Raw genomic sequence first — 24,232 nt, forward strand, 5'->3', positions numbered from 1 at the left:
ATGTAAAAATGACTTCTAACCACAACTGTATACTTTTCCCAATGTATCGCCTACATGATGTAATAATGTAATAACATTTGATCATGTACTGGCCATTATGTGGAAACTAGGCCGACTAAATCCGGAGACACATGATATTTAATATGCATTTTGACTCCCATGGTTCTCGTGGTGCTCACAGCGTTCTATCCTGTATAATTGTTGATTTGAGGGTTATTTAATATTTTTGGATAACCTTTTGATGTCATACGTAAAATTTATAGCTAATATATCAAAAATGAAATTTTGCTACATTTTAACATGATAATAGGTTTCGAAACCATTTACAAAAGGTTCGTTGTTCGATTTTCGATCTATCCGCGGCGACATCTAATTTTTTTTCCTTCCTTGTCGTCGGTTCATTTAATGGACACTAAATCAGGGGCAATAATTGCACTCGACTCATTTATAATTCAGTCCCCATCAAGCCAAAATTAAACGCTTCGCACTGATTGTTGCCCACGCTGGGTAACTTATTCATGTCTACCTAACCAGGAAGCTTTAATGAAACGTTGTCAGAACGACCGCCGGGATTCGCGCGCATCCTCGCCACGCCACTACCATACTATCGCCGGCGGTTGGCTTATAAGTTGTCGTGGCTAATATCAAACTTCAAACAATTTATGTCTGGTTACGTAGTTATAATTACTAATTCCTTGAAAAATATTTAATAGTGTTAAATATTGCCTTTTATGCGAATCAAGTTTAATGTAAGCAAATTACTATCGATAAAATCGTAGCAATATTGTTTCGTACTCCTTGATTCTGGAATTATACTTGAAATGTCAATTCTAATGTATTCATTAGATCTTTATGATTGTTCTGGGCGTTATTTCTCTGAGATCGTTTCAGAATACCGCGTGTCGTTTTTTTTATATGAACACAATCCGTTGTTGACCCTTTAGTGAGAGCGTGTCTTTTTGCCATGTTTAATATTTTTATAGAAGTAATATAAAATACTATAAATCGGAAAATGCAACACTTACTTGATATGACAGAACGTAATGAATCGCAGCGTTCGCTATATGAGACTGAAGTAAGATTTACCGATGTGCAACGACCATACCACGTCGGTTCACCTGTTCCCGTTCGATCACTGAAGTTAAGCGACGTCGGGCGCGGTTAGTACTTGGATGGGTGACCGCTTGGGAACCCCGCGTGTCGTTGTTTTTTTTATTTTTGAACAAAGTCGGTTATTAACAGTCTTAATAAGGGCTTGCATTTTTGTACTTTTTATTTTTTACAGTGGTCGTAAAGATTACAGAAAAGTAAAAAACGTAAAACTCCTCTAATAAAACAAGTCGGACTAAATCCAAACTCTCGCTGTATAAGCATGAATTAAGATTGAAATTACATGCAACGACCATACCACGTCGGTCCACCAGTTCCCGTTCGATCACTGAAGTTAAGCGACGTCGGGCGCGGTTAGTACTTGGATGGGTGACCGCTTGGGAACCCCGCGTGTCGTTGTTTTTTTCTTTTTGAACAAAGTCGGTTATTAACAGTCTTAATAAGGGCTTGCATTTTTGTACTTTTTATTTTTTACAGTGGTAGTAAAGATTACAGAAAAGTAAAAAACATAAAATTCTTTTAGTAAAACTAGTCGGACTAAATCCAAAATCCGCTATATATACAAGAATTAAGATTAAAAGTGCATGCAACGACCATACCACGTCGGTCCACCAGTTCCCGTTCGATCACTGAAGTTAAGCGACGTCGGGCGCGGTTAGTACTTGGATGGGTGACCGCTTGGGAACCCCGCGTGTCGTTGTTTTTCTTCTTTTTGAACAAAGTCGGTTATTAACAGCCTTAATGAGGGCTTGCATTTTTGTACTTTTTATTTTTTACAGTGGTAGTAAAGATTACAGAAAAGTAAAAAACATAAAATTCTTTTAGTAAAACAAGTCGGACTAAATCCAAAATCCGCTATATATGCAAGAATTAAGATTAAAAGTGCATGCAACGACCATACCACGTCGGTCCACCAGTTCCCGTTCGATCACTGAAGTTAAGCGACGTCGGGCGCGGTTAGTACTTGGATGGGTGACCGCTTGGGAACCCCGCGTGTCGTTGTTTTTTTCTTTTTGAACAAAGTCGGCGTTAATAAGGGCTTGCTTTTTTGAATTTTTTATCTTTTACAGTGGTAGAAAAGATTACATAAAAGTAAAAAACGTAAAATTTATCTAATTAAACAAGTCGGACTAAATCCAATATCCGCTATATATGCAAGAATTAAGATTAAAAGTGCATGCAACGACCATACCACGTCGGTCCACCAGTTCCCGTTCGATCACTGAAGTTAAGCGACGTCGGGCGCGGTTAGTACTTGGATGGGTGACCGCTTGGGAACCCCGCGTGTCGTTGTTTTTTTCTTTTTGAACAAAGTCGGCGTTAATAAGGGCTTGCTTTTTTGTACTTTTTATCTTTTACAGTGGTAGTAAAGATTACAGAAAAGTAAAAAACATAAAATTCTTTTAGTAAAACAAGTCGGACTAAATCCAAAATCCGCTATATATGCAAGAATTAAGATTAAAACTACATGCAACGACCATACCACGTCGGTCCACCAGTTCCCGTTCGATCACTGAAGTTAAGCGACGTCGGGCGCGGTTAGTACTTGGATGGGTGACCGCTTGGGAACCCCGCGTGTCGTTGTTTTTTTCTTTTTGAACAAAGTCGGCGTTAATAAGGGCTTGCTTTTTTGTACTTTTTATCTTTTACAGTGGTAGTAAAAATTACAGAAAAGTAAAAAATGTAAAACTCCTCTAATAAAACAAGTCGGACTAAATCCAAAAAGACGCCGTATAAGCATGAATTAAGCTTGAAAGTACATGCAACGACCATACCACGTCGGTCCACCAGTTCCCGTTCGATCACTGAAGTTAAGCGACGTCGGGCGCGGTTAGTACTTGGATGGGTGACCGCTTGGGAACCCCGCGTGTCGTTGTTTTTTTCTTTTTGAACAAAGTCGGTTATTAACAGCCTTAATGAGGGCTTGCATTTTTGTACTTTTTATTTTTTACAGTGGTAGTAAAGATTACAGAAAAGTAAAAAACATAAAATTCTTTTAGTAAAACAAGTCGGACTAAATCCAAAATCCGCTATATATGCAAGAATTAAGATTAAAAGTGCATGCAACGACCATACCACGTCGGTCCACCACGTCGGGCGCGGTTAGTACTTGGATGGGTGACCGCTTGGGAACCCCGCGTGTCGTTGTTTTTTTCTTTTTGAACAAAGTCGGTTATTAACAGCCTTAATGAGGGCTTGCATTTTTGTACTTTTTATTTTTTACAGTGGTAGTAAAGATTACAGAAAAGTAAAAAACATAAAATTCTTTTAGTAAAACTAGTCGGACTAAATCCAAAATCCGCTATATATGCGAGAATTAAGATTAAAAGTGCATGCAACGACCATACCACGTCGGTCCACCAGTTCCCGTTCGATCACTGAAGTTAAGCGACGTCGGGCGCGGTTAGTACTTGGATGGGTGACCGCTTGGGAACCCCGCGTGTCGTTGTTTTTTTCTTTTTGAACAAAGTCGGCGTTAATAAGGGCTTGCTTTTTTGAATTTTTTATCTTTTACAGTGGTAGAAAAGATTACATAAAAGTAAAAAACGTAAAATTTATCTAATTAAACAAGTCGGACTAAATCCAAAAAGACGCCTTATAGATATGAATTAAGCTTGACGTACATGCAACGACCATACCACGTCGGTCCACCGACGTCGGGCACGGTTAGTACTTGGATGGGTGACCGCTTGGGAACCCCGCGTGTCGTTGTTTTTTTCTTTTTGAACAAAGTCGGCGTTAATAAGGGCTTGCTTTTTTGAATTTTTTATCTTTTACAGTGGTAGAAAAGATTACATAAAAGTAAAAAACGTAAAATTTATCTAATTAAACAAGTCGGACTAAATCCAAAATCCGCTATATATGCAAGAATTAAGATTAAAAGTGCATGCAACGACCATACCACGTCGGTCCACCAGTTCCCGTTCGATCACTGAAGTTAAGCGACGTCGGGCGCGGTTAGTACTTGGATGGGTGACCGCTTGGGAACCCCGCGTGTCGTTGTTTTTTTCTTTTTGAACAAAGTCGGCGTTAATAAGGGCTTGCTTTTTTGAATTTTTTATCTTTTACAGTGGTAGAAAAGATTACATAAAAGTAAAAAACGTAAAATTTATCTAATTAAACAAGTCGGACTAAATCCAATATCCGCTATATATGCAAGAATTAAGATTAAAAGTGCATGCAACGACCATACCACGTCGGTCCACCAGTTCCCGTTCGATCACTGAAGTTAAGCGACGTCGGGCGCGGTTAGTACTTGGATGGGTGACCGCTTGGGAACCCCGCGTGTCGTTGTTTTTTTCTTTTTGAACAAAGTCGGCGTTAATAAGGGCTTGCTTTTTTGTACTTTTTATCTTTTACAGTGGTAGTAAAGATTACAGAAAAGTAAAAAACATAAAATTCTTTTAGTAAAACAAGTCGGACTAAATCCAAAATCCGCTATATATGCAAGAATTAAGATTAAAACTACATGCAACGACCATACCACGTCGGTCCACCAGTTCCCGTTCGATCACTGAAGTTAAGCGACGTCGGGCGCGGTTAGTACTTGGATGGGTGACCGCTTGGGAACCCCGCGTGTCGTTGTTTTTTTCTTTTTGAACAAAGTCGGCGTTAATAAGGGCTTGCTTTTTTGTACTTTTTATCTTTTACAGTGGTAGTAAAGATTACAGAAAAGTAAAAAACATAAAATTCTTTTAGTAAAACAAGTCGGACTAAATCCAAAATCCGCTATATATGCATGAATCAAGCTTTAAAGTACATGCAACGACCATACCACGTCGGTCCACCAGTTCCCGTTCGATCACTGAAGTTAAGCGACGTCGGGCGCGGTTAGTACTTGGATGGGTGACCGCTTGGGAACCCCGCGTGTCGTTGTTTTTTTCTTTTTGAACAAAGTCGGTTATTAACAGCCTTAATGAGGGCTTGCATTTTTGTACTATTTATTTTTTACAGTGGTAGTAAAGATTACAGAAAAGTAAAAAACATAAAATTCTTTTAGTAAAACAAGTCGGACTAAATCCAAAATCCGCTATATATGCAAGAATTAAGATTAAAAGTGCATGCAACGACCATACCACGTCGGTCCACCACGTCGGGCGCGGTTAGTACTTGGATGGGTGACCGCTTGGGAATCCCGCGTGTCGTTGTTTTTTTCTTTTTGAACAAAGTCGGCGTTAATAAGGGCTTGCTTTTTTGTACTTTTTATCTTTTACAGTGGTAGTAAAAATTACAGAAAAGTAAAAAATGTAAAACTCCTCTAATAAAACAAGTCGGACTAAATCCAAAAAGACGCCGTATAAGCATGAATTAAGATTGAAAGTACATGCAACGACCATACCACGTCGGTCCACCAGTTCCCGTTCGATCACTGAAGTTAAGCGACGTCGGGCGCGGTTAGTACTTGGATGGGTGACCGCTTGGGAACCCCGCGTGTCGTTGTTTTTTTCTTTTTGAACAAAGTCGGTTATTAACAGTCTTAATGAGGGCTTGCATTTTTGTACTTTTTATTTTTTACAGTGGTAGTAAAGATTACAGAAAAGTAAAAAACATAAAATTCTTTTAGTAAAACAAGTCGGACTAAATCCAAAATCCGCTATATATGCAAGAATTAAGATTAAAACTACATGCAACGACCATACCACGTCGGTCCACCAGTTCCCGTTCGATCACTGAAGTTAAGCGACGTCGGGCGCGGTTAGTACTTGGATGGGTGACCGCTTGGGAACCCCGCGTGTCGTTGTTTTTTTCTTTTTGAACAAAGTCGGTTATTAACAGTCTTAATAAGGGCTTGCATTTTTGTACTTTTTATTTTTTACAGTGGTAGTAAAGATTACAGAAAAGTAAAAAACATAAAATTCTTTTAGTAAAACTAGTCGGACTAAATCCAAAATCCGCTATATATGCGAGAATTAAGATTAAAAGTGCATGCAACGACCATACCACGTCGGTCCACCAGTTCCCGTTCGATCACTGAAGTTAAGCGACGTCGGGCGCGGTTAGTACTTGGATGGGTGACCGCTTGGGAACCCCGCGTGTCGTTGTTTTTTTCTTTTTGAACAAAGTCGGCGTTAATAAGGGCTTGCTTTTTTGAATTTTTTATCTTTTACAGTGGTAGAAAAGATTACATAAAAGTAAAAAACGTAAAATTTATCTAATTAAACAAGTCGGACTAAATCCAAAATCCGCTATATATGCAAGAATTAAGATTAAAAGTGCATGCAACGACCATACCACGTCGGTCCACCAGTTCCCGTTCGATCACTGAAGTTAAGCGACGTCGGGCGCGGTTAGTACTTGGATGGGTGACCGCTTGGGAACCCCGCGTGTCGTTGTTTTTTTCTTTTTGAACAAAGTCGGCGTTAATAAGGGCTTGCTTTTTTGTACTTTTTATCTTTTACAGTGGTAGTAAAAATTACAGAAAAGTAAAAAATGTAAAACTCCTCTAATAAAACAAGTCGGACTAAATCCAAAAAGACGCCGTATAAGCATGAATTAAGCTTGAAAGTACATGCAACGACCATACCACGTCGGTCCACCAGTTCCCGTTCGATCACTGAAGTTAAGCGACGTCGGGCGCGGTTAGTACTTGGATGGGTGACCGCTTGGGAACCCCGCGTGTCGTTGTTTTTTTCTTTTTGAACAAAGTCGGTTATTAACAGCCTTAATGAGGGCTTGCATTTTTGTACTTTTTATTTTTTACAGTGGTAGTAAAGATTACAGAAAAGTAAAAAACATAAAATTCTTTTAGTAAAACAAGTCGGACTAAATCCAAAATCCGCTATATATACAAGAATTAAGATTAAAAGTGCATGCAACGACCATACCACGTCGGTCCACCAGTTCCCGTTCGATCACTGAAGTTAAGCGACGTCGGGCGCGGTTAGTACTTGGATGCGTGACCGCTTGGGAACCCCGCGTGTCGTTGTTTTTTTCTTTTTGAACAAAGTCGGTTATTAACAGCCTTAATGAGGGCTTGCATTTTTGTTCTTTTTATTTTTTACAGTGGTAGTAAAGATTACAGAAAAGTAAAAAACATAAAATTCTTTTAGTAAAACAAGTCGGACTAAATCCAAAATCCGCTATATATGCAAGAATTAAGATTAAAAGTGCATGCAACGACCATACCACGTCGGTCCACCAGTTCCCGTTCGATCACTGAAGTTAAGCGACGTCGGGCGCGGTTAGTACTTGGATGCGTGACCGCTTGGGAACCCCGCGTGTCGTTGTTTTTTTCTTTTTGAACAAAGTCGGTTATTAACAGCCTTAATGAGGGCTTGCATTTTTGTTCTTTTTATTTTTTACAGTGGTAGTAAAGATTACAGAAAAGTAAAAAACATAAAATTCTTTTAGTAAAACAAGTCGGACTAAATCCAAAATCCGCTATATATGCAAGAATTAAGATTAAAAGTGCATGCAACGACCATACCACGTCGGTCCACCAGTTCCCGTTCGATCACTGAAGTTAAGCGACGTCGGGCGCGGTTAGTACTTGGATGGGTGACCGCTTGGGAACCCCGCGTGTCGTTGTTTTTTTCTTTTTGAACAAAGTCGGTTATTAACAGCCTTAATGAGGGCTTGCATTTTTGTACTTTTTATTTTTTACAGTGGTAGTAAAGATTACAGAAAAGTAAAAAACATAAAATTCTTTTAGTAAAACAAGTCGGACTAAATCCAAAATCCGCTATATATGCAAGAATTAAGATTAAAACTACATGCAACGACCATACCACGTCGGTCCACCAGTTCCCGTTCGATCACTGAAGTTAAGCAACGTCGGGCGCGGTTAGTACTTGGATGGGTGACCGCTTGGGAACCCCGCGTGTCGTTGTTTTTTTCTTTTTGAACAAAGTCGGTTATTAACAGTCTTAATAAGGGCTTGCATTTTTGTACTTTTTATTTTTTACAGTGGTAGTAAAGATTACAGAAAAGTAAAAAACATAAAATTCTTTTAGTAAAACTAGTCGGACTAAATCCAAAATCCGCTATATATGCGAGAATTAAGATTAAAAGTGCATGCAACGACCATACCACGTCGGTCCACCAGTTCCCGTTCGATCACTGAAGTTAAGCGACGTCGGGCGCGGTTAGTACTTGGATGGGTGACCGCTTGGGAACCCCGCGTGTCGTTGTTTTTTTCTTTTTGAACAAAGTCGGCGTTAATAAGGGCTTGCTTTTTTGAATTTTTTATCTTTTACAGTGGTAGAAAAGATTACATAAAAGTAAAAAACGTAAAATTTATCTAATTAAACAAGTCGGACTAAATCCAATATCCGCTATATATGCAAGAATTAAGATTAAAAGTGCATGCAACGACCATACCACGTCGGTCCACCAGTTCCCGTTCGATCACTGAAGTTAAGCGACGTCGGGCGCGGTTAGTACTTGGATGGGTGACCGCTTGGGAACCCCGCGTGTCGTTGTTTTTTTCTTTTTGAACAAAGTCGGTTATTAACAGTCTTAATAAGGGCTTGCATTTTTGTACTTTTTATTTTTTACAGTGGTAGTAAAGATTACAGAAAAGTAAAAAACATAAAATTCTTTTAGTAAAACTAGTCGGACTAAATCCAAAATCCGCTATATATGCGAGAATTAAGATTAAAAGTGCATGCAACGACCATACCACGTCGGTCCACCAGTTCCCGTTCGATCACTGAAGTTAAGCGACGTCGGGCGCGGTTAGTACTTGGATGGGTGACCGCTTGGGAACCCCGCGTGTCGTTGTTTTTTTCTTTTTGAACAAAGTCGGCGTTAATAAGGGCTTGCTTTTTTGAATTTTTTATCTTTTACAGTGGTAGAAAAGATTACATAAAAGTAAAAAACGTAAAATTTATCTAATTAAACAAGTCGGACTAAATCCAAAAAGACGCCTTATAGATATGAATTAAGCTTGACGTACATGCAACGACCATACCACGTCGGTCCACGAGTTCCCGTTCGATCACTGAAGTTAAGCGACGTCGGGCGCGGTTAGTACTTGGATGGGTGACCGCTTGGGAACCCCGCGTGTCGTTGTTTTTTTCTTTTTGAACAAAGTCGGCGTTAATAAGGGCTTGCTTTTTTGAATTTTTTATCTTTTACAGTGGTAGAAAAGATTACATAAAAGTAAAAAACGTAAAATTTATCTAATTAAACAAGTCGGACTAAATCCAAAATCCGCTATATATGCAAGAATTAAGATTAAAAGTGCATGCAACGACCATACCACGTCGGTCCACCAGTTCCCGTTCGATCACTGAAGTTAAGCGACGTCGGGCGCGGTTAGTACTTGGATGGGTGACCGCTTGGGAACCCCGCGTGTCGTTGTTTTTTTCTTTTTGAACAAAGTCGGCGTTAATAAGGGCTTGCTTTTTTGAATTTTTTATCTTTTACAGTGGTAGAAAAGATTACATAAAAGTAAAAAACGTAAAATTTATCTAATTAAACAAGTCGGACTAAATCCAATATCCGCTATATATGCAAGAATTAAGATTAAAAGTGCATGCAACGACCATACCACGTCGGTCCACCAGTTCCCGTTCGATCACTGAAGTTAAGCGACGTCGGGCGCGGTTAGTACTTGGATGGGTGACCGCTTGGGAACCCCGCGTGTCGTTGTTTTTTTCTTTTTGAACAAAGTCGGCGTTAATAAGGGCTTGCTTTTTTGTACTTTTTATCTTTTACAGTGGTAGTAAAGATTACAGAAAAGTAAAAAACATAAAATTCTTTTAGTAAAACAAGTCGGACTAAATCCAAAATCCGCTATATATGCAAGAATTAAGCTTGAAAGTACATGCAACGACCATACCACGTCGGTCCACCAGTTCCCGTTCGATCACTGAAGTTAAGCGACGTCGGGCGCGGTTAGTACTTGGATGGGTGACCGCTTGGGAACCCCGCGTGTCGTTGTTTTTTTCTTTTTGAACAAAGTCGGTTATTAACAGTCTTAATGAGGGCTTGCATTTTTGTACTTTTTATTTTTTACAGTGGTAGTAAAGATTACAGAAAAGTAAAAAACATAAAATTCTTTTAGTAAAACAAGTCGGACTAAATCCAAAATCCGCTATATATGCAAGAATTAAGATTAAAACTACATGCAACGACCATACCACGTCGGTCCACCAGTTCCCGTTCGATCACTGAAGTTAAGCGACGTCGGGCGCGGTTAGTACTTGGATGGGTGACCGCTTGGGAACCCCGCGTGTCGTTGTTTTTTTCTTTTTGAACAAAGTCGGTTATTAACAGTCTTAATAAGGGCTTGCATTTTTGTACTTTTTATTTTTTACAGTGGTAGTAAAGATTACAGAAAAGTAAAAAACATAAAATTCTTTTAGTAAAACTAGTCGGACTAAATCCAAAATCCGCTATATATGCGAGAATTAAGATTAAAAGTGCATGCAACGACCATACCACGTCGGTCCACCAGTTCCCGTTCGATCACTGAAGTTAAGCGACGTCGGGCGCGGTTAGTACTTGGATGGGTGACCGCTTGGGAACCCCGCGTGTCGTTGTTTTTTTCTTTTTGAACAAAGTCGGCGTTAATAAGGGCTTGCTTTTTTGAATTTTTTATCTTTTACAGTGGTAGAAAAGATTACATAAAAGTAAAAAACGTAAAATTTATCTAATTAAACAAGTCGGACTAAATCCAAAAAGACGCCTTATAGATATGAATTAAGCTTGACGTACATGCAACGACCATACCACGTCGGTCCACGAGTTCCCGTTCGATCACTGAAGTTAAGCGACGTCGGGCGCGGTTAGTACTTGGATGGGTGACCGCTTGGGAACCCCGCGTGTCGTTGTTTTTTTCTTTTTGAACAAAGTCGGCGTTAATAAGGGCTTGCTTTTTTGAATTTTTTATCTTTTACAGTGGTAGAAAAGATTACATAAAAGTAAAAAACGTAAAATTTATCTAATTAAACAAGTCGGACTAAATCCAAAATCCGCTATATATGCAAGAATTAAGATTAAAAGTGCATGCAACGACCATACCACGTCGGTCCACCAGTTCCCGTTCGATCACTGAAGTTAAGCGACGTCGGGCGCGGTTAGTACTTGGATGGGTGACCGCTTGGGAACCCCGCGTGTCGTTGTTTTTTTCTTTTTGAACAAAGTCGGCGTTAATAAGGGCTTGCTTTTTTGAATTTTTTATCTTTTACAGTGGTAGAAAAGATTACATAAAAGTAAAAAACGTAAAATTTATCTAATTAAACAAGTCGGACTAAATCCAATATCCGCTATATATGCAAGAATTAAGATTAAAAGTGCATGCAACGACCATACCACGTCGGTCCACCAGTTCCCGTTCGATCACTGAAGTTAAGCGACGTCGGGCGCGGTTAGTACTTGGATGGGTGACCGCTTGGGAACCCCGCGTGTCGTTGTTTTTTTCTTTTTGAACAAAGTCGGCGTTAATAAGGGCTTGCTTTTTTGTACTTTTTATCTTTTACAGTGGTAGTAAAGATTACAGAAAAGTAAAAAACATAAAATTCTTTTAGTAAAACAAGTCGGACTAAATCCAAAATCCGCTATATATGCAAGAATTAAGCTTGAAAGTACATGCAACGACCATACCACGTCGGTCCACCAGTTCCCGTTCGATCACTGAAGTTAAGCGACGTCGGGCGCGGTTAGTACTTGGATGGGTGACCGCTTGGGAACCCCGCGTGTCGTTGTTTTTTTCTTTTTGAACAAAGTCGGTTATTAACAGTCTTAATGAGGGCTTGCATTTTTGTACTTTTTATTTTTTACAGTGGTAGTAAAGATTACAGAAAAGTAAAAAACATAAAATTCTTTTAGTAAAACAAGTCGGACTAAATCCAAAATCCGCTATATATGCAAGAATTAAGATTAAAACTACATGCAACGACCATACCACGTCGGTCCACCAGTTCCCGTTCGATCACTGAAGTTAAGCGACGTCGGGCGCGGTTAGTACTTGGATGGGTGACCGCTTGGGAACCCCGCGTGTCGTTGTTTTTTTCTTTTTGAACAAAGTCGGTTATTAACAGTCTTAATAAGGGCTTGCATTTTTGTACTTTTTATTTTTTACAGTGGTAGTAAAGATTACAGAAAAGTAAAAAACATAAAATTCTTTTAGTAAAACTAGTCGGACTAAATCCAAAATCCGCTATATATGCGAGAATTAAGATTAAAAGTGCATGCAACGACCATACCACGTCGGTCCACCAGTTCCCGTTCGATCACTGAAGTTAAGCGACGTCGGGCGCGGTTAGTACTTGGATGGGTGACCGCTTGGGAACCCCGCGTGTCGTTGTTTTTTTCTTTTTGAACAAAGTCGGCGTTAATAAGGGCTTGCTTTTTTGAATTTTTTATCTTTTACAGTGGTAGAAAAGATTACATAAAAGTAAAAAACGTAAAATTTATCTAATTAAACAAGTCGGACTAAATCCAAAATCCGCTATATATGCAAGAATTAAGATTAAAAGTGCATGCAACGACCATACCACGTCGGTCCACCAGTTCCCGTTCGATCACTGAAGTTAAGCGACGTCGGGCGCGGTTAGTACTTGGATGGGTGACCGCTTGGGAACCCCGCGTGTCGTTGTTTTTTTCTTTTTGAACAAAGTCGGCGTTAATAAGGGCTTGCTTTTTTGAATTTTTTATCTTTTACAGTGGTAGAAAAGATTACATAAAAGTAAAAAACGTAAAATTTATCTAATTAAACAAGTCGGACTAAATCCAAAATCCGCTATATATGCAAGAATTAAGATTAAAAGTGCATGCAACGACCATACCACGTCGGTCCACCAGTTCCCGTTCGATCACTGAAGTTAAGCGACGTCGGGCGCGGTTAGTACTTGGATGGGTGACCGCTTGGGAACCCCGCGTGTCGTTGTTTTTTTCTTTTTGAACAAAGTCGGCGTTAATAAGGGCTTGCTTTTTTGTACTTTTTATCTTTTACAGTGGTAGTAAAAATTACAGAAAAGTAAAAAATGTAAAACTCCTCTAATAAAACAAGTCGGACTAAATCCAAAAAGACGCCGTATAAGCATGAATTAAGCTTGAAAGTACATGCAACGACCATACCACGTCGGTCCACCAGTTCCCGTTCGATCACTGAAGTTAAGCGACGTCGGGCGCGGTTAGTACTTGGATGGGTGACCGCTTGGGAACCCCGCGTGTCGTTGTTTTTTTCTTTTTGAACAAAGTCGGTTATTAACAGCCTTAATGAGGGCTTGCATTTTTGTACTTTTTATTTTTTACAGTGGTAGTAAAGATTACAGAAAAGTAAAAAACATAAAATTCTTTTAGTAAAACAAGTCGGACTAAATCCAAAATCCGCTATATATGCAAGAATTAAGATTAAAACTACATGCAACGACCATACCACGTCGGTCCACCAGTTCCCGTTCGATCACTGAAGTTAAGCAACGTCGGGCGCGGTTAGTACTTGGATGGGTGACCGCTTGGGAACCCCGCGTGTCGTTGTTTTTTTCTTTTTGAACAAAGTCGGTTATTAACAGTCTTAATAAGGGCTTGCATTTTTGTACTTTTTATTTTTTACAGTGGTAGTAAAGATTACAGAAAAGTAAAAAACATAAAATTCTTTTAGTAAAACTAGTCGGACTAAATCCAAAATCCGCTATATATGCGAGAATTAAGATTAAAAGTGCATGCAACGACCATACCACGTCGGTCCACCAGTTCCCGTTCGATCACTGAAGTTAAGCGACGTCGGGCGCGGTTAGTACTTGGATGGGTGACCGCTTGGGAACCCCGCGTGTCGTTGTTTTTTTCTTTTTGAACAAAGTCGGCGTTAATAAGGGCTTGCTTTTTTGAATTTTTTATCTTTTACAGTGGTAGAAAAGATTACATAAAAGTAAAAAACGTAAAATTTATCTAATTAAACAAGTCGGACTAAATCCAAAAAGACGCCTTATAGATATGAATTAAGCTTGACGTACATGCAACGACCATACCACGTCGGTCCACGAGTTCCCGTTCGATCACTGAAGTTAAGCGACGTCGGGCGCGGTTAGTACTTGGATGGGTGACCGCTTGGGAACCCCGCGTGTCGTTGTTTTTTTCTTTTTGAACAAAGTCGGCGTTAATAAGGGCTTGCTTTTTTGAATTTTTTATCTTTTACAGTGGTAGAAAAGATTACATAAAAGTAAAAAACGTAAAATTTATCTAATTAAACAAGTCGGACTAAATCCAAAATCCGCTATATATGCAAGAATTAAGATTAAAAGTGCATGCAACGACCATACCACGTCGGTCCACCAGTTCCCGTTCGATCACTGAAGTTAAGCGACGTCGGGCGCGGTTAGTACTTGGATGGGTGACCGCTTGGGAACCCCGCGTGTCGTTGTTTTTTTCTTTTTGAACAAAGTCGGCGTTAATAAGGGCTTGCTTTTTTGAATTTTTTATCTTTTACAGTGGTAGAAAAGATTACATAAAAGTAAAAAACGTAAAATTTATCTAATTAAACAAGTCGGACTAAATCCAATATCCGCTATATATGCAAGAATTAAGATTAAAAGTGCATGCAACGACCATACCACGTCGGTCCACCAGTTCCCGTTCGATCACTGAAGTTAAGCGACGTCGGGCGCGGTTAGTACTTGGATGGGTGACCGCTTGGGAACCCCGCGTGTCGTTGTTTTCTTCTTTTTGAACAAAGTCGGCGTTAATAAGGGCTTGCTTTTTTGTACTTTTTATCTTTTACAGTGGTAGTAAAGATTACAGAAAAGTAAAAAACATAAAATTCTTTTAGTAAAACAAGTCGGACTAAATCCAAAATCCGCTATATATGCAAGAATTAAGATTAAAACTACATGCAACGACCATACCACGTCGGTCCACCAGTTCCCGTTCGATCACTGAAGTTAAGCGACGTCGGGCGCGGTTAGTACTTGGATGGGTGACCGCTTGGGAACCCCGCGTGTCGTTGTTTTTTTCTTTTTGAACAAAGTCGGCGTTAATAAGGGCTTGCTTTTTTGTACTTTTTATCTTTTACAGTGGTAGTAAAGATTACAGAAAAGTAAAAAACATAAAATTCTTTTAGTAAAACAAGTCGGACTAAATCCAAAATCCGCTATATATGCAAGAATTAAGCTTGAAAGTACATGCAACGACCATACCACGTCGGTCCACCAGTTCCCGTTCGATCACTGAAGTTAAGCGACGTCGGGCGCGGTTAGTACTTGGATGGGTGACCGCTTGGGAACCCCGCGTGTCGTTGTTTTTTTCTTTTTGAACAAAGTCGGTTATTAACAGTCTTAATGAGGGCTTGCATTTTTGTACTTTTTATTTTTTACAGTGGTAGTAAAGATTACAGAAAAGTAAAAAACATAAAATTCTTTTAGTAAAACAAGTCGGACTAAATCCAAAATCCGCTATATATGCAAGAATTAAGATTAAAACTACATGCAACGACCATACCACGTCGGTCCACCAGTTCCCGTTCGATCACTGAAGTTAAGCGACGTCGGGCGCGGTTAGTACTTGGATGGGTGACCGCTTGGGAACCCCGCGTGTCGTTGTTTTTTTCTTTTTGAACAAAGTCGGCGTTAATAAGGGCTTGCTTTTTTGTACTTTTTATCTTTTACAGTGGTAGTAAAGATTACAGAAAAGTAAAAAACATAAAATTCTTTTAGTAAAACAAGTCGGACTAAATCCAAAATCCGCTATATATGCAAGAATTAAGATTAAAACTACATGCAACGACCATACCACGTCGGTCCACCAGTTCCCGTTCGATCACTGAAGTTAAGCGACGTCGGGCGCGGTTAGTACTTGGATGGGTGACCGCTTGGGAACCCCGCGTGTCGTTGTTTTTTTCTTTTTGAACAAAGTCGGCGTTAATAAGGGCTTGCTTTTTTGTACTTTTTATCTTTTACAGTGGTAGTAAAAATTACAGAAAAGTAAAAAATGTAAAACTCCTTTAATAAAACAAGTCGGACTAAATCCAAAAAGACGCCGTATAAGCATGAATTAAGCTTGAAAGTACATGCAACGACCATACCACGTCGGTCCACCAGTTCCCGTTCGATCACTGAAGTTAAGCGACGTCGGGCGCGGTTAGTACTTGGATGGGTGACCGCTTGGGAACCCCGCGTGTCGTTGTTTTTTTCTTTTTGAACAAAGTCGGTTATTAACAGTCTTAATAAGGGCTTGCATTTTTGTACTTTTTATTTTTTACAGTGGTAGTAAAGATTACAGAAAAGTAAAAAACATAAAATTCTTTTAGTAAAACTAGTCGGACTAAATCCAAAATCCGCTATATATGCGAGAATTAAGATTAAAACTACATGCAACGACCATACCACGTCGGTCCACCAGTTCCCGTTCGATCACTGAAGTTAAGCGACGTCGGGCGCGGTTAGTACTTGGATGGGTGACCGCTTGGGAACCCCGCGTGTCGTTGTTTTTTTCTTTTTGAACAAAGTCGGCGTTAATAAGGGCTTGCTTTTTTGTACTTTTTATCTTTTACAGTGGTAGTAAAGATTACAGAAAAGTAAAAAACATAAAATTCTTTTAGTAAAACAAGTCGGACTAAATCCAAAATCCGCTATATATGCAAGAATTAAGATTAAAACTACATGCAACGACCATACCACGTCGGTCCACCAGTTCCCGTTCGATCACTGAAGTTAAGCGACGTCGGGCGCGGTTAGTACTTGGATGGGTGACCGCTTGGGAACCCCGCGTGTCGTTGTTTTTTTCTTTTTGAACAAAGTCGGCGTTAATAAGGGCTTGCTTTTTTGTACTTTTTATCTTTTACAGTGGTAGTAAAAATTACAGAAAAGTAAAAAATGTAAAACTCCTTTAATAAAACAAGTCGGACTAAATCCAAAAAGACGCCGTATAAGCATGAATTAAGCTTGAAAGTACATGCAACGACCATACCACGTCGGTCCACCAGTTCCCGTTCGATCACTGAAGTTAAGCGACGTCGGGCGCGGTTAGTACTTGGATGGGTGACCGCTTGGGAACCCCGCGTGTCGTTGTTTTTTTCTTTTTGAACAAAGTCGGTTATTAACAGTCTTAATAAGGGCTTGCATTTTTGTACTTTTTATTTTTTACAGTGGTAGTAAAGATTACAGAAAAGTAAAAAACATAAAATTCTTTTAGTAAAACTAGTCGGACTAAATCCAAAATCCGCTATATATGCGAGAATTAAGATTAAAAGTGCATGCAACGACCATACCACGTCGGTCCACCAGTTCCCGTTCGATCACTGAAGTTAAGCGACGTCGGGCGCGGTTAGTACTTGGATGGGTGACCGCTTGGGAACCCCGCGTGTCGTTGTTTTTTTCTTTTTGAACAAAGTCGGTTATTAACAGTCTTAATAAGGGCTTGCATTTTTGTACTTTTTATTTTTTACAGTGGTAGTAAAGATTACAGAAAAGTAAAAAACATAAAATTCTTTTAGTAAAACAAGTCGGACTAAATCCAAAATCCGCTATATATACAAGAATTAAGATTAAAAGTGCATGCAACGACCATACCACGTCGGTCCACCAGTTCCCGTTCGATCACTGAAGTTAAGCGACGTCGGGCGCGGTTAGTACTTGGATGGGTGACCGCTTGGGAACCCCGCGTGTCGTTGTTTTTTTCTTTTTGAACAAAGTCGGCGTTAATAAGGGCTTGCTTTTTTGAATTTTTTATCTTTTACAGTGGTAGAAAAGATTACATAAAAGTAAAAAACGTAAAATTTATCTAATTAAACAAGTCGGACTAAATCCAAAATCCGCTATATATGCAAGAATTAAGATTAAAAGTGCATGCAACGACCATACCACGTCGGTCCACCAGTTCCCGTTCGATCACTGAAGTTAAGCGACGTTGGGCGCGGTTAGTACTTGGATGGGTGACCGCTTGGGAACCCCGCGTGTCGTTGTATTTTTCTTTTTGAACAAAGTCGGTTATTAACAGCCTTAATGAGGGCTTGCATTTTTGTACTTTTTATTTTTTACAGTGGTAGTAAAGATTACAGAAAAGTAAAAAACATAAAATTCTTTTAGTAAAACAAGTCGGACTAAATCCAAAATCCGCTATATATGCAAGAATTAAGATTAAAAGTGCATGCAACGACCATACCACGTCGGTCCACCAGTTCCCGTTCGATCACTGAAGTTAAGCGACGTCGGGCGCGGTTAGTACTTGGATGGGTGACCGCTTGGGAACCCCGCGTGTCGTTGTTTTTTTCTTTTTGAACAAAGTCGGCGTTAATAAGGGCTTGCTTTTTTGAATTTTTTATCTTTTACAGTGGTAGAAAAGATTACATAAAAGTAAAAAACGTAAAATTTATCTAATTAAACAAGTCGGACTAAATCCAATATCCGCTATATATGCAAGAATTAAGATTAAAAGTGCATGCAACGACCATACCACGTCGGTCCACCAGTTCCCGTTCGATCACTGAAGTTAAGCGACGTCGGGCGCGGTTAGTACTTGGATGGGTGACCGCTTGGGAACCCCGCGTGTCGTTGTTTTTTTCTTTTTGAACAAAGTCGGCGTTAATAAGGGCTTGCTTTTTTGTACTTTTTATCTTTTACAGTGGTAGTAAAGATTACAGAAAAGTAAAAAACATAAAATTCTTTTAGTAAAACAAGTCGGACTAAATCCAAAATCCGCTATATATGCAAGAATTAAGATTAAAACTACATGCAACGACCATACCACGTCGGTCCACCAGTTCCCGTTCGATCACTGAAGTTAAGCGACGTCGGGCGCGGTTAGTACTTGGATGGGTGACCGCTTGGGAACCCCGCGTGTCGTTGTTTTTTTCTTTTTGAACAAAGTCGGCGTTAATAAGGGCTTGCTTTTTTGTACTTTTTATCTTTTACAGTGGTAGTAAAAATTACAGAAAAGTAAAAAATGTAAAACTCCTCTAATAAAACAAGTCGGACTAAATCCAAAAAGACGCCGTATAAGCATGAATTAAGCTTGAAAGTACATGCAACGACCATACCACGTCGGTCCACCAGTTCCCGTTCGATCACTGAAGTTAAGCGACGTCGGGCGCGGTTAGTACTTGGATGGGTGACCGCTTGGGAACCCCGCGTGTCGTTGTTTTTTTCTTTTTGAACAAAGTCGGTTATTAACAGCCTTAATGAGGGCTTGCATTTTTGTACTTTTTATTTTTTACAGTGGTAGTAAAGATTACAGAAAAGTAAAAAACATAAAATTCTTTTAGTAAAACAAGTCGGACTAAATCCAAAATCCGCTATATATGCAAGAATTAAGATTAAAACTACATGCAACGACCATACCACGTCGGTCCACCAGTTCCCGTTCGATCACTGAAGTTAAGCGACGTCGGGCGCGGTTAGTACTTGGATGGGTGACCGCTTGGGAACCCCGCGTGTCGTTGTTTTTTTCTTTTTGAACAAAGTCGGTTATTAACAGTCTTAATAAGGGCTTGCATTTTTGTACTTTTTATTTTTTACAGTGGTAGTAAAGATTACAGAAAAGTAAAAAACATAAAATTCTTTTAGTAAAACTAGTCGGACTAAATCCAAAATCCGCTATATATGCGAGAATTAAGATTAAAAGTGCATGCAACGACCATACCACGTCGGTCCACCAGTTCCCGTTCGATCACTGAAGTTAAGCGACGTCGGGCGCGGTTAGTACTTGGATGGGTGACCGCTTGGGAACCCCGCGTGTCGTTGTTTTTTTCTTTTTGAACAAAGTCGGCGTTAATAAGGGCTTGCTTTTTTGAATTTTTTATCTTTTACAGTGGTAGAAAAGATTACATAAAAGTAAAAAACGTAAAATTTATCTAATTAAACAAGTCGGACTAAATCCAAAATCCGCTATATATGCAAGAATTAAGATTAAAAGTGCATGCAACGACCATACCACGTCGGTCCACCAGTTCCCGTTCGATCACTGAAGTTAAGCGACGTCGGGCGCGGTTAGTACTTGGATGGGTGACCGCTTGGGAACCCCGCGTGTCGTTGTTTTTTTCTTTTTGAACAAAGTCGGCGTTAATAAGGGCTTGCTTTTTTGTACTTTTTATCTTTTACAGTGGTAGTAAAAATTACAGAAAAGTAAAAAATGTAAAACTCCTCTAATAAAACAAGTCGGACTAAATCCAAAAAGACGCCGTATAAGCATGAATTAAGCTTGAAAGTACATGCAACGACCATACCACGTCGGTCCACCAGTTCCCGTTCGATCACTGAAGTTAAGCGACGTCGGGCGCGGTTAGTACTTGGATGGGTGACCGCTTGGGAACCCCGCGTGTCGTTGTTTTTTTCTTTTTGAACAAAGTCGGTTATTAACAGCCTTAATGAGGGCTTGCATTTTTGTACTTTTTATTTTTTACAGTGGTAGTAAAGATTACAGAAAAGTAAAAAACATAAAATTCTTTTAGTAAAACAAGTCGGACTAAATCCAAAATCCGCTATATATGCAAGAATTAAGATTAAAACTACATGCAACGACCATACCACGTCGGTCCACCAGTTCCCGTTCGATCACTGAAGTTAAGCAACGTCGGGCGCGGTTAGTACTTGGATGGGTGACCGCTTGGGAACCCCGCGTGTCGTTGTTTTTTTCTTTTTGAACAAAGTCGGTTATTAACAGTCTTAATAAGGGCTTGCATTTTTGTACTTTTTATTTTTTACAGTGGTAGTAAAGATTACAGAAAAGTAAAAAACATAAAATTCTTTTAGTAAAACTAGTCGGACTAAATCCAAAATCCGCTATATATGCGAGAATTAAGATTAAAAGTGCATGCAACGACCATACCACGTCGGTCCACCAGTTCCCGTTCGATCACTGAAGTTAAGCGACGTCGGGCGCGGTTAGTACTTGGATGGGTGACCGCTTGGGAACCCCGCGTGTCGTTGTTTTTTTCTTTTTGAACAAAGTCGGCGTTAATAAGGGCTTGCTTTTTTGAATTTTTTATCTTTTACAGTGGTAGAAAAGATTACATAAAAGTAAAAAACGTAAAATTTATCTAATTAAACAAGTCGGACTAAATCCAAAAAGACGCCTTATAGATATGAATTAAGCTTGACGTACATGCAACGACCATACCACGTCGGTCCACGAGTTCCCGTTCGATCACTGAAGTTAAGCGACGTCGGGCGCGGTTAGTACTTGGATGGGTGACCGCTTGGGAACCCCGCGTGTCGTTGTTTTTTTCTTTTTGAACAAAGTCGGCGTTAATAAGGGCTTGCTTTTTTGAATTTTTTATCTTTTACAGTGGTAGAAAAGATTACATAAAAGTAAAAAACGTAAAATTTATCTAATTAAACAAGTCGGACTAAATCCAAAATCCGCTATATATGCAAGAATTAAGATTAAAAGTGCATGCAACGACCATACCACGTCGGTCCACCAGTTCCGGTTCGATCACTGAAGTTAAGCGACGTCGGGCGCGGTTAGTACTTGGATGGGTGACCGCTTGGGAACCCCGCGTGTCGTTGTTTTTTTCTTTTTGAACAAAGTCGGCGTTAATAAGGGCTTGCTTTTTTGAATTTTTTATCTTTTACAGTGGTAGAAAAGATTACATAAAAGTAAAAAACGTAAAATTTATCTAATTAAACAAGTCGGACTAAATCCAATATCCGCTATATATGCAAGAATTAAGATTAAAAGTGCATGCAACGACCATACCACGTCGGTCCACCAGTTCCCGTTCGATCACTGAAGTTAAGCGACGTCGGGCGCGGTTAGTACTTGGATGGGTGACCGCTTGGGAACCCCGCGTGTCGTTGTTTTTTTCTTTTTGAACAAAGTCGGCGTTAATAAGGGCTTGCTTTTTTGTACTTTTTATCTTTTACAGTGGTAGTAAAGATTACAGAAAAGTAAAAAACATAAAATTCTTTTAGTAAAACAAGTCGGACTAAATCCAAAATCCGCTATATATGCAAGAATTAAGCTTGAAAGTACATGCAACGACCATACCACGTCGGTCCACCAGTTCCCGTTCGATCACTGAAGTTAAGCGACGTCGGGCGCGGTTAGTACTTGGATGGGTGACCGCTTGGGAACCCCGCGTGTCGTTGTTTTTTTCTTTTTGAACAAAGTCGGTTATTAACAGTCTTAATGAGGGCTTGCATTTTTGTACTTTTTATTTTTTACAGTGGTAGTAAAGATTACAGAAAAGTAAAAAACATAAAATTCTTTTAGTAAAACAAGTCGGACTAAATCCAAAATCCGCTATATATGCAAGAATTAAGATTAAAACTACATGCAACGACCATACCACGTCGGTCCACCAGTTCCCGTTCGATCACTGAAGTTAAGCGACGTCGGGCGCGGTTAGTACTTGGATGGGTGACCGCTTGGGAACCCCGCGTGTCGTTGTTTTTTTCTTTTTGAACAAAGTCGGTTATTAACAGTCTTAATAAGGGCTTGCATTTTTGTACTTTTTATTTTTTACAGTGGTAGTAAAGATTACAGAAAAGTAAAAAACATAAAATTCTTTTAGTAAAACTAGTCGGACTAAATCCAAAATCCGCTATATATGCGAGAATTAAGATTAAAAGTGCATGCAACGACCATACCACGTCGGTCCACCAGTTCCCGTTCGATCACTGAAGTTAAGCGACGTCGGGCGCGGTTAGTACTTGGATGGGTGACCGCTTGGGAACCCCGCGTGTCGTTGTTTTTTTCTTTTTGAACAAAGTCGGCGTTAATAAGGGCTTGCTTTTTTGAATTTTTTATCTTTTACAGTGGTAGAAAAGATTACATAAAAGTAAAAAACGTAAAATTTATCTAATTAAACAAGTCGGACTAAATCCAAAATCCGCTATATATGCAAGAATTAAGATTAAAAGTGCATGCAACGACCATACCACGTCGGTCCACCAGTTCCCGTTCGATCACTGAAGTTAAGCGACGTCGGGCGCGGTTAGTACTTGGATGGGTGACCGCTTGGGAACCCCGCGTGTCGTTGTTTTTTTCTTTTTGAACAAAGTCGGCGTTAATAAGGGCTTGCTTTTTTGAATTTTTTATCTTTTACAGTGGTAGAAAAGATTACATAAAAGTAAAAAACGTAAAATTTATCTAATTAAACAAGTCGGACTAAATCCAATATCCGCTATATATGCAAGAATTAAGATTAAAAGTGCATGCAACGACCATACCACGTCGGTCCACCAGTTCCCGTTCGATCACTGAAGTTAAGCGACGTCGGGCGCGGTTAGTACTTGGATGGGTGACCGCTTGGGAACCCCGCGTGTCGTTGTTTTTTTCTTTTTGAACAAAGCCGGCGTTAATAAGGGCTTGCTTTTTTGTACTTTTTATCTTTTACAGTGGTAGTAAAGATTACAGAAAAGTAAAAAACATAAAATTCTTTTAGTAAAACAAGTCGGACTAAATCCAAAATCCGCTATATATGCAAGAATTAAGATTAAAACTACATGCAACGACCATACCACGTCGGTCCACCAGTTCCCGTTCGATCACTGAAGTTAAGCGACGTCGGGCGCGGTTAGTACTTGGATGGGTGACCGCTTGGGAACCCCGCGTGTCGTTGTTTTTTTCTTTTTGAACAAAGTCGGCGTTAATAAGGGCTTGCTTTTTTGTACTTTTTATCTTTTACAGTGGTAGTAAAAATTACAGAAAAGTAAAAAATGTAAAACTCCTTTAATAAAACAAGTCGGACTAAATCCAAAAAGACGCCGTATAAGCATGAATTAAGCTTGAAAGTACATGCAACGACCATACCACGTCGGTCCACCAGTTCCCGTTCGATCACTGAAGTTAAGCGACGTCGGGCGCGGTTAGTACTTGGATGGGTGACCGCTTGGGAACCCCGCGTGTCGTTGTTTTTTTCTTTTTGAACAAAGTCGGCGTTAATAAGGGCTTGCTTTTTTGTACTTTTTATCTTTTACAGTGGTAGTAAAAATTACAGAAAAGTAAAAAATGTAAAACTCCTTTAATAAAACAAGTCGGACTAAATCCAAAAAGACGCCGTATAAGCATGAATTAAGATTGAAAGTACATGCAACGACCATACCACGTCGGTCCACCAGTTCCCGTTCGATCACTGAAGTTAAGCGACGTCGGGCGCGGTTAGTACTTGGATGGGTGACCGCTTGGGAACCCCGCGTGTCGTTGTTTTTTTCTTTTTGAACAAAGTCGGTTATTAACAGCCTTAATGAGGGCTTGCATTTTTGTACTTTTTATTTTTTACAGTGGTAGTAAAGAT

The 24,232-nt window shown here is 39.6% G+C and overlaps 73 non-coding genes and 3 pseudogenes across 73 annotated transcripts; all 76 read left to right on the plus strand.

Annotated features, from left to right (window-relative positions):
- Positions 1–1,091: 1,091 nt before the first annotated feature.
- On the plus strand, positions 1,092–1,209 carry LOC143189307 (5S ribosomal RNA). The gene has a single exon (XR_013003780.1). It is a non-coding gene; the product is annotated as a 5S ribosomal RNA (ribosomal RNA).
- A 185-nt stretch (positions 1,210–1,394) lies between these two features.
- Positions 1,395–1,512, plus strand: LOC143189191 (5S ribosomal RNA). Its single transcript, XR_013003669.1, has one exon. It is a non-coding gene; the product is annotated as a 5S ribosomal RNA (ribosomal RNA).
- Positions 1,513–1,695: 183 nt separating this feature from the next.
- LOC143189203 (5S ribosomal RNA) lies at positions 1,696–1,813 on the plus strand. The gene has a single exon (XR_013003680.1). It is a non-coding gene; the product is annotated as a 5S ribosomal RNA (ribosomal RNA).
- A 184-nt stretch (positions 1,814–1,997) lies between these two features.
- On the plus strand, positions 1,998–2,115 carry LOC143189214 (5S ribosomal RNA). The gene has a single exon (XR_013003691.1). It is a non-coding gene; the product is annotated as a 5S ribosomal RNA (ribosomal RNA).
- Positions 2,116–2,288: 173 nt separating this feature from the next.
- LOC143189226 (5S ribosomal RNA) lies at positions 2,289–2,406 on the plus strand. The gene has a single exon (XR_013003702.1). It is a non-coding gene; the product is annotated as a 5S ribosomal RNA (ribosomal RNA).
- Positions 2,407–2,579: 173 nt separating this feature from the next.
- On the plus strand, positions 2,580–2,697 carry LOC143189238 (5S ribosomal RNA). The gene has a single exon (XR_013003713.1). It is a non-coding gene; the product is annotated as a 5S ribosomal RNA (ribosomal RNA).
- A 174-nt stretch (positions 2,698–2,871) lies between these two features.
- On the plus strand, positions 2,872–2,989 carry LOC143189250 (5S ribosomal RNA). The gene has a single exon (XR_013003724.1). It is a non-coding gene; the product is annotated as a 5S ribosomal RNA (ribosomal RNA).
- A 455-nt stretch (positions 2,990–3,444) lies between these two features.
- Positions 3,445–3,562, plus strand: LOC143189261 (5S ribosomal RNA). Its single transcript, XR_013003735.1, has one exon. It is a non-coding gene; the product is annotated as a 5S ribosomal RNA (ribosomal RNA).
- Positions 3,563–3,998: 436 nt separating this feature from the next.
- On the plus strand, positions 3,999–4,116 carry LOC143189273 (5S ribosomal RNA). Its single transcript, XR_013003747.1, has one exon. It is a non-coding gene; the product is annotated as a 5S ribosomal RNA (ribosomal RNA).
- A 173-nt stretch (positions 4,117–4,289) lies between these two features.
- On the plus strand, positions 4,290–4,407 carry LOC143189285 (5S ribosomal RNA). The gene has a single exon (XR_013003758.1). It is a non-coding gene; the product is annotated as a 5S ribosomal RNA (ribosomal RNA).
- A 173-nt stretch (positions 4,408–4,580) lies between these two features.
- LOC143189297 (5S ribosomal RNA) lies at positions 4,581–4,698 on the plus strand. Its single transcript, XR_013003770.1, has one exon. It is a non-coding gene; the product is annotated as a 5S ribosomal RNA (ribosomal RNA).
- A 173-nt stretch (positions 4,699–4,871) lies between these two features.
- On the plus strand, positions 4,872–4,989 carry LOC143189308 (5S ribosomal RNA). The gene has a single exon (XR_013003781.1). It is a non-coding gene; the product is annotated as a 5S ribosomal RNA (ribosomal RNA).
- A 446-nt stretch (positions 4,990–5,435) lies between these two features.
- Positions 5,436–5,553, plus strand: LOC143189319 (5S ribosomal RNA). The gene has a single exon (XR_013003792.1). It is a non-coding gene; the product is annotated as a 5S ribosomal RNA (ribosomal RNA).
- A 183-nt stretch (positions 5,554–5,736) lies between these two features.
- Positions 5,737–5,854, plus strand: LOC143189331 (5S ribosomal RNA). The gene has a single exon (XR_013003803.1). It is a non-coding gene; the product is annotated as a 5S ribosomal RNA (ribosomal RNA).
- Positions 5,855–6,037: 183 nt separating this feature from the next.
- On the plus strand, positions 6,038–6,155 carry LOC143189342 (5S ribosomal RNA). Its single transcript, XR_013003810.1, has one exon. It is a non-coding gene; the product is annotated as a 5S ribosomal RNA (ribosomal RNA).
- A 173-nt stretch (positions 6,156–6,328) lies between these two features.
- On the plus strand, positions 6,329–6,446 carry LOC143189349 (5S ribosomal RNA). Its single transcript, XR_013003812.1, has one exon. It is a non-coding gene; the product is annotated as a 5S ribosomal RNA (ribosomal RNA).
- A 174-nt stretch (positions 6,447–6,620) lies between these two features.
- On the plus strand, positions 6,621–6,738 carry LOC143189358 (5S ribosomal RNA). The gene has a single exon (XR_013003819.1). It is a non-coding gene; the product is annotated as a 5S ribosomal RNA (ribosomal RNA).
- A 183-nt stretch (positions 6,739–6,921) lies between these two features.
- LOC143189343 (uncharacterized) lies at positions 6,922–7,039 on the plus strand (annotated as a pseudogene).
- Positions 7,040–7,222: 183 nt separating this feature from the next.
- On the plus strand, positions 7,223–7,340 carry LOC143189344 (uncharacterized; annotated as a pseudogene).
- Positions 7,341–7,523: 183 nt separating this feature from the next.
- LOC143189369 (5S ribosomal RNA) lies at positions 7,524–7,641 on the plus strand. Its single transcript, XR_013003828.1, has one exon. It is a non-coding gene; the product is annotated as a 5S ribosomal RNA (ribosomal RNA).
- A 183-nt stretch (positions 7,642–7,824) lies between these two features.
- LOC143189323 (5S ribosomal RNA) lies at positions 7,825–7,942 on the plus strand. Its single transcript, XR_013003796.1, has one exon. It is a non-coding gene; the product is annotated as a 5S ribosomal RNA (ribosomal RNA).
- A 183-nt stretch (positions 7,943–8,125) lies between these two features.
- LOC143189381 (5S ribosomal RNA) lies at positions 8,126–8,243 on the plus strand. The gene has a single exon (XR_013003840.1). It is a non-coding gene; the product is annotated as a 5S ribosomal RNA (ribosomal RNA).
- A 173-nt stretch (positions 8,244–8,416) lies between these two features.
- LOC143189392 (5S ribosomal RNA) lies at positions 8,417–8,534 on the plus strand. The gene has a single exon (XR_013003849.1). It is a non-coding gene; the product is annotated as a 5S ribosomal RNA (ribosomal RNA).
- A 183-nt stretch (positions 8,535–8,717) lies between these two features.
- LOC143189403 (5S ribosomal RNA) lies at positions 8,718–8,835 on the plus strand. The gene has a single exon (XR_013003858.1). It is a non-coding gene; the product is annotated as a 5S ribosomal RNA (ribosomal RNA).
- A 173-nt stretch (positions 8,836–9,008) lies between these two features.
- LOC143189314 (5S ribosomal RNA) lies at positions 9,009–9,126 on the plus strand. The gene has a single exon (XR_013003787.1). It is a non-coding gene; the product is annotated as a 5S ribosomal RNA (ribosomal RNA).
- Positions 9,127–9,299: 173 nt separating this feature from the next.
- LOC143189414 (5S ribosomal RNA) lies at positions 9,300–9,417 on the plus strand. The gene has a single exon (XR_013003869.1). It is a non-coding gene; the product is annotated as a 5S ribosomal RNA (ribosomal RNA).
- Positions 9,418–9,590: 173 nt separating this feature from the next.
- Positions 9,591–9,708, plus strand: LOC143189426 (5S ribosomal RNA). The gene has a single exon (XR_013003876.1). It is a non-coding gene; the product is annotated as a 5S ribosomal RNA (ribosomal RNA).
- A 173-nt stretch (positions 9,709–9,881) lies between these two features.
- Positions 9,882–9,999, plus strand: LOC143189438 (5S ribosomal RNA). Its single transcript, XR_013003882.1, has one exon. It is a non-coding gene; the product is annotated as a 5S ribosomal RNA (ribosomal RNA).
- Positions 10,000–10,182: 183 nt separating this feature from the next.
- On the plus strand, positions 10,183–10,300 carry LOC143189449 (5S ribosomal RNA). The gene has a single exon (XR_013003892.1). It is a non-coding gene; the product is annotated as a 5S ribosomal RNA (ribosomal RNA).
- A 183-nt stretch (positions 10,301–10,483) lies between these two features.
- Positions 10,484–10,601, plus strand: LOC143189461 (5S ribosomal RNA). The gene has a single exon (XR_013003903.1). It is a non-coding gene; the product is annotated as a 5S ribosomal RNA (ribosomal RNA).
- A 173-nt stretch (positions 10,602–10,774) lies between these two features.
- LOC143189315 (5S ribosomal RNA) lies at positions 10,775–10,892 on the plus strand. The gene has a single exon (XR_013003788.1). It is a non-coding gene; the product is annotated as a 5S ribosomal RNA (ribosomal RNA).
- Positions 10,893–11,065: 173 nt separating this feature from the next.
- Positions 11,066–11,183, plus strand: LOC143189472 (5S ribosomal RNA). The gene has a single exon (XR_013003914.1). It is a non-coding gene; the product is annotated as a 5S ribosomal RNA (ribosomal RNA).
- Positions 11,184–11,356: 173 nt separating this feature from the next.
- Positions 11,357–11,474, plus strand: LOC143189483 (5S ribosomal RNA). Its single transcript, XR_013003925.1, has one exon. It is a non-coding gene; the product is annotated as a 5S ribosomal RNA (ribosomal RNA).
- A 173-nt stretch (positions 11,475–11,647) lies between these two features.
- LOC143189496 (5S ribosomal RNA) lies at positions 11,648–11,765 on the plus strand. The gene has a single exon (XR_013003937.1). It is a non-coding gene; the product is annotated as a 5S ribosomal RNA (ribosomal RNA).
- Positions 11,766–11,948: 183 nt separating this feature from the next.
- LOC143189507 (5S ribosomal RNA) lies at positions 11,949–12,066 on the plus strand. The gene has a single exon (XR_013003948.1). It is a non-coding gene; the product is annotated as a 5S ribosomal RNA (ribosomal RNA).
- A 183-nt stretch (positions 12,067–12,249) lies between these two features.
- On the plus strand, positions 12,250–12,367 carry LOC143189519 (5S ribosomal RNA). The gene has a single exon (XR_013003959.1). It is a non-coding gene; the product is annotated as a 5S ribosomal RNA (ribosomal RNA).
- A 173-nt stretch (positions 12,368–12,540) lies between these two features.
- On the plus strand, positions 12,541–12,658 carry LOC143189531 (5S ribosomal RNA). Its single transcript, XR_013003970.1, has one exon. It is a non-coding gene; the product is annotated as a 5S ribosomal RNA (ribosomal RNA).
- Positions 12,659–12,831: 173 nt separating this feature from the next.
- Positions 12,832–12,949, plus strand: LOC143189543 (5S ribosomal RNA). The gene has a single exon (XR_013003981.1). It is a non-coding gene; the product is annotated as a 5S ribosomal RNA (ribosomal RNA).
- A 174-nt stretch (positions 12,950–13,123) lies between these two features.
- Positions 13,124–13,241, plus strand: LOC143189555 (5S ribosomal RNA). Its single transcript, XR_013003992.1, has one exon. It is a non-coding gene; the product is annotated as a 5S ribosomal RNA (ribosomal RNA).
- Positions 13,242–13,424: 183 nt separating this feature from the next.
- Positions 13,425–13,542, plus strand: LOC143189324 (5S ribosomal RNA). Its single transcript, XR_013003797.1, has one exon. It is a non-coding gene; the product is annotated as a 5S ribosomal RNA (ribosomal RNA).
- Positions 13,543–13,725: 183 nt separating this feature from the next.
- On the plus strand, positions 13,726–13,843 carry LOC143189567 (5S ribosomal RNA). The gene has a single exon (XR_013004003.1). It is a non-coding gene; the product is annotated as a 5S ribosomal RNA (ribosomal RNA).
- Positions 13,844–14,016: 173 nt separating this feature from the next.
- LOC143189316 (5S ribosomal RNA) lies at positions 14,017–14,134 on the plus strand. Its single transcript, XR_013003789.1, has one exon. It is a non-coding gene; the product is annotated as a 5S ribosomal RNA (ribosomal RNA).
- Positions 14,135–14,307: 173 nt separating this feature from the next.
- LOC143189578 (5S ribosomal RNA) lies at positions 14,308–14,425 on the plus strand. The gene has a single exon (XR_013004014.1). It is a non-coding gene; the product is annotated as a 5S ribosomal RNA (ribosomal RNA).
- Positions 14,426–14,598: 173 nt separating this feature from the next.
- Positions 14,599–14,716, plus strand: LOC143189590 (5S ribosomal RNA). Its single transcript, XR_013004025.1, has one exon. It is a non-coding gene; the product is annotated as a 5S ribosomal RNA (ribosomal RNA).
- A 173-nt stretch (positions 14,717–14,889) lies between these two features.
- LOC143189601 (5S ribosomal RNA) lies at positions 14,890–15,007 on the plus strand. The gene has a single exon (XR_013004036.1). It is a non-coding gene; the product is annotated as a 5S ribosomal RNA (ribosomal RNA).
- Positions 15,008–15,180: 173 nt separating this feature from the next.
- LOC143189614 (5S ribosomal RNA) lies at positions 15,181–15,298 on the plus strand. Its single transcript, XR_013004048.1, has one exon. It is a non-coding gene; the product is annotated as a 5S ribosomal RNA (ribosomal RNA).
- A 183-nt stretch (positions 15,299–15,481) lies between these two features.
- Positions 15,482–15,599, plus strand: LOC143189625 (5S ribosomal RNA). The gene has a single exon (XR_013004059.1). It is a non-coding gene; the product is annotated as a 5S ribosomal RNA (ribosomal RNA).
- A 173-nt stretch (positions 15,600–15,772) lies between these two features.
- On the plus strand, positions 15,773–15,890 carry LOC143189636 (5S ribosomal RNA). The gene has a single exon (XR_013004070.1). It is a non-coding gene; the product is annotated as a 5S ribosomal RNA (ribosomal RNA).
- Positions 15,891–16,064: 174 nt separating this feature from the next.
- LOC143189648 (5S ribosomal RNA) lies at positions 16,065–16,182 on the plus strand. Its single transcript, XR_013004081.1, has one exon. It is a non-coding gene; the product is annotated as a 5S ribosomal RNA (ribosomal RNA).
- A 183-nt stretch (positions 16,183–16,365) lies between these two features.
- On the plus strand, positions 16,366–16,483 carry LOC143189660 (5S ribosomal RNA). The gene has a single exon (XR_013004092.1). It is a non-coding gene; the product is annotated as a 5S ribosomal RNA (ribosomal RNA).
- A 173-nt stretch (positions 16,484–16,656) lies between these two features.
- Positions 16,657–16,774, plus strand: LOC143189140 (5S ribosomal RNA). The gene has a single exon (XR_013003624.1). It is a non-coding gene; the product is annotated as a 5S ribosomal RNA (ribosomal RNA).
- Positions 16,775–16,948: 174 nt separating this feature from the next.
- LOC143189151 (5S ribosomal RNA) lies at positions 16,949–17,066 on the plus strand. The gene has a single exon (XR_013003631.1). It is a non-coding gene; the product is annotated as a 5S ribosomal RNA (ribosomal RNA).
- A 183-nt stretch (positions 17,067–17,249) lies between these two features.
- Positions 17,250–17,367, plus strand: LOC143189154 (5S ribosomal RNA). The gene has a single exon (XR_013003633.1). It is a non-coding gene; the product is annotated as a 5S ribosomal RNA (ribosomal RNA).
- A 183-nt stretch (positions 17,368–17,550) lies between these two features.
- On the plus strand, positions 17,551–17,668 carry LOC143189155 (5S ribosomal RNA). The gene has a single exon (XR_013003634.1). It is a non-coding gene; the product is annotated as a 5S ribosomal RNA (ribosomal RNA).
- A 173-nt stretch (positions 17,669–17,841) lies between these two features.
- On the plus strand, positions 17,842–17,959 carry LOC143189133 (5S ribosomal RNA). The gene has a single exon (XR_013003618.1). It is a non-coding gene; the product is annotated as a 5S ribosomal RNA (ribosomal RNA).
- Positions 17,960–18,142: 183 nt separating this feature from the next.
- On the plus strand, positions 18,143–18,260 carry LOC143189156 (5S ribosomal RNA). Its single transcript, XR_013003635.1, has one exon. It is a non-coding gene; the product is annotated as a 5S ribosomal RNA (ribosomal RNA).
- A 173-nt stretch (positions 18,261–18,433) lies between these two features.
- Positions 18,434–18,551, plus strand: LOC143189158 (5S ribosomal RNA). Its single transcript, XR_013003637.1, has one exon. It is a non-coding gene; the product is annotated as a 5S ribosomal RNA (ribosomal RNA).
- A 173-nt stretch (positions 18,552–18,724) lies between these two features.
- On the plus strand, positions 18,725–18,842 carry LOC143189159 (5S ribosomal RNA). Its single transcript, XR_013003638.1, has one exon. It is a non-coding gene; the product is annotated as a 5S ribosomal RNA (ribosomal RNA).
- A 174-nt stretch (positions 18,843–19,016) lies between these two features.
- Positions 19,017–19,134, plus strand: LOC143189160 (5S ribosomal RNA). The gene has a single exon (XR_013003639.1). It is a non-coding gene; the product is annotated as a 5S ribosomal RNA (ribosomal RNA).
- A 183-nt stretch (positions 19,135–19,317) lies between these two features.
- On the plus strand, positions 19,318–19,435 carry LOC143189161 (5S ribosomal RNA). Its single transcript, XR_013003640.1, has one exon. It is a non-coding gene; the product is annotated as a 5S ribosomal RNA (ribosomal RNA).
- Positions 19,436–19,618: 183 nt separating this feature from the next.
- LOC143189162 (5S ribosomal RNA) lies at positions 19,619–19,736 on the plus strand. The gene has a single exon (XR_013003641.1). It is a non-coding gene; the product is annotated as a 5S ribosomal RNA (ribosomal RNA).
- Positions 19,737–19,909: 173 nt separating this feature from the next.
- Positions 19,910–20,027, plus strand: LOC143189163 (5S ribosomal RNA). The gene has a single exon (XR_013003642.1). It is a non-coding gene; the product is annotated as a 5S ribosomal RNA (ribosomal RNA).
- A 174-nt stretch (positions 20,028–20,201) lies between these two features.
- On the plus strand, positions 20,202–20,319 carry LOC143189164 (5S ribosomal RNA). Its single transcript, XR_013003643.1, has one exon. It is a non-coding gene; the product is annotated as a 5S ribosomal RNA (ribosomal RNA).
- A 183-nt stretch (positions 20,320–20,502) lies between these two features.
- Positions 20,503–20,620, plus strand: LOC143189325 (5S ribosomal RNA). Its single transcript, XR_013003798.1, has one exon. It is a non-coding gene; the product is annotated as a 5S ribosomal RNA (ribosomal RNA).
- A 183-nt stretch (positions 20,621–20,803) lies between these two features.
- Positions 20,804–20,921, plus strand: LOC143189165 (5S ribosomal RNA). Its single transcript, XR_013003644.1, has one exon. It is a non-coding gene; the product is annotated as a 5S ribosomal RNA (ribosomal RNA).
- A 173-nt stretch (positions 20,922–21,094) lies between these two features.
- Positions 21,095–21,212, plus strand: LOC143189317 (5S ribosomal RNA). The gene has a single exon (XR_013003790.1). It is a non-coding gene; the product is annotated as a 5S ribosomal RNA (ribosomal RNA).
- A 173-nt stretch (positions 21,213–21,385) lies between these two features.
- LOC143189338 (uncharacterized) lies at positions 21,386–21,503 on the plus strand (annotated as a pseudogene).
- Positions 21,504–21,676: 173 nt separating this feature from the next.
- On the plus strand, positions 21,677–21,794 carry LOC143189166 (5S ribosomal RNA). Its single transcript, XR_013003645.1, has one exon. It is a non-coding gene; the product is annotated as a 5S ribosomal RNA (ribosomal RNA).
- A 173-nt stretch (positions 21,795–21,967) lies between these two features.
- On the plus strand, positions 21,968–22,085 carry LOC143189167 (5S ribosomal RNA). Its single transcript, XR_013003646.1, has one exon. It is a non-coding gene; the product is annotated as a 5S ribosomal RNA (ribosomal RNA).
- Positions 22,086–22,268: 183 nt separating this feature from the next.
- Positions 22,269–22,386, plus strand: LOC143189169 (5S ribosomal RNA). The gene has a single exon (XR_013003648.1). It is a non-coding gene; the product is annotated as a 5S ribosomal RNA (ribosomal RNA).
- Positions 22,387–22,569: 183 nt separating this feature from the next.
- Positions 22,570–22,687, plus strand: LOC143189170 (5S ribosomal RNA). The gene has a single exon (XR_013003649.1). It is a non-coding gene; the product is annotated as a 5S ribosomal RNA (ribosomal RNA).
- Positions 22,688–22,860: 173 nt separating this feature from the next.
- On the plus strand, positions 22,861–22,978 carry LOC143189171 (5S ribosomal RNA). The gene has a single exon (XR_013003650.1). It is a non-coding gene; the product is annotated as a 5S ribosomal RNA (ribosomal RNA).
- Positions 22,979–23,151: 173 nt separating this feature from the next.
- On the plus strand, positions 23,152–23,269 carry LOC143189172 (5S ribosomal RNA). Its single transcript, XR_013003651.1, has one exon. It is a non-coding gene; the product is annotated as a 5S ribosomal RNA (ribosomal RNA).
- Positions 23,270–23,442: 173 nt separating this feature from the next.
- On the plus strand, positions 23,443–23,560 carry LOC143189173 (5S ribosomal RNA). The gene has a single exon (XR_013003652.1). It is a non-coding gene; the product is annotated as a 5S ribosomal RNA (ribosomal RNA).
- A 174-nt stretch (positions 23,561–23,734) lies between these two features.
- On the plus strand, positions 23,735–23,852 carry LOC143189174 (5S ribosomal RNA). Its single transcript, XR_013003653.1, has one exon. It is a non-coding gene; the product is annotated as a 5S ribosomal RNA (ribosomal RNA).
- Positions 23,853–24,026: 174 nt separating this feature from the next.
- Positions 24,027–24,144, plus strand: LOC143189175 (5S ribosomal RNA). Its single transcript, XR_013003654.1, has one exon. It is a non-coding gene; the product is annotated as a 5S ribosomal RNA (ribosomal RNA).
- Positions 24,145–24,232: the final 88 nt, after the last annotated feature.

Source organism: Rhynchophorus ferrugineus, unplaced genomic scaffold (assembly GCF_030347505.1).
Source record: "Rhynchophorus ferrugineus isolate W39M unplaced genomic scaffold, kcgeb_rfMv2 rfM1, whole genome shotgun sequence".
In the NCBI taxonomy this organism is placed as follows: domain Eukaryota; kingdom Metazoa; phylum Arthropoda; class Insecta; order Coleoptera; family Curculionidae; genus Rhynchophorus; species Rhynchophorus ferrugineus.